We start from the raw sequence: 1,238 nt of genomic DNA on the forward strand, positions 1-1,238 counted from the left end.
TTAATCCACGATTTCATTAATGACAGTTTTTGTAACAGACCGTTATCTCATAACAATGAAAGTGTCATTTGTCGTTATTACGGATATTAAATTGTGTGCTCGGTTTTGAATTTTGGGGCCATACGGTTCAAAATCTTGGTCTACTTTTTTGCATACTTTATCTACATAATCATATCTAGGAGCAAGCAGATCCGTTTTTTTAAAATGATTATAATTTGTTTAATAAAGAAAACGGAAAGAACAGTATAGCAATAATGTGCAGTTTTAGCTGCCTATGTATTTTCATCGCGTATATTATAGATTATAAGCAGCAATGTAATGATTTTATAGAGAAATTGGCTCTGTTTGCTTCATGATATGATTCATGATACGATTGGTTAAAATAAACAGAGTGTAAATATAACAGAATGCAATTATATAAATAAATTACTTCTGTTGATTTAAATTTAATTAATCAATGATTTCATCATTTCAGTTTTTAACTCACCTAAATCTCATGACAATGACCGGGTTCATTCGTTCCGATTAATTCATCTCAGTCCGGGGAGTCTGCTAACTAAAGTTTGACGAGGGTGAGCAGGCTCGTTGCGCACATGCATGCACAGCTTTCATTAAGTGTCACTAGTATTGTTCTCTTTTTTGTATTAAAAAATATATATATACATTTTATCGAAAAACAGGCTCTGCTTGTTTCGAGATATTGTTATTAAGGTGAGGAATGCAAAACATTTGCCAAAATATTCAACCGTTCGGCCTCAAAATTCAGACGCGATTACCATTCTGATAAAGTACCTTAAGTGAGGGGTTAAAGCCCTATAACCGCCAGAGAATTACAGACGGTTCTTCCAATTTACCTGACAACCTCAAAGTAGCTCTTTCCATATTTTTAGCAATTCAAATCCACTCAACTTAAGAGCTGCAACTTCCTAAGAACTTGTCTCCACCACAGCCTTGTATAGCCAAGCTTTAGCTGCGAGGCCAACTGCAACAAATACAAAGACCCCTTCCCTGCAGAAGAAAGTCTCGAATTTTGGCCATTGATCTGGAAACACTCTTAAGAGGGCCCTACAGGTGGCCTCCCTATAGAGTTCAAACTGCTCCGTAGTGAGCAGCGAGTCCGTGGAGATCGTATCCGTCACCACTAAAGTCAGGGTGTTAGTCCTCTCAACGGGTGTCAATCCAGCCCCTGACGAATCCCTGTTCACTAAATGCTGGGCTGCCTTTAGCCTCTTTATAAT

The sequence above is a fragment of the Belonocnema kinseyi genome, chromosome 1 (genome assembly GCF_010883055.1).
Source record: "Belonocnema kinseyi isolate 2016_QV_RU_SX_M_011 chromosome 1, B_treatae_v1, whole genome shotgun sequence".
Taxonomy (NCBI): domain Eukaryota; kingdom Metazoa; phylum Arthropoda; class Insecta; order Hymenoptera; family Cynipidae; genus Belonocnema; species Belonocnema kinseyi.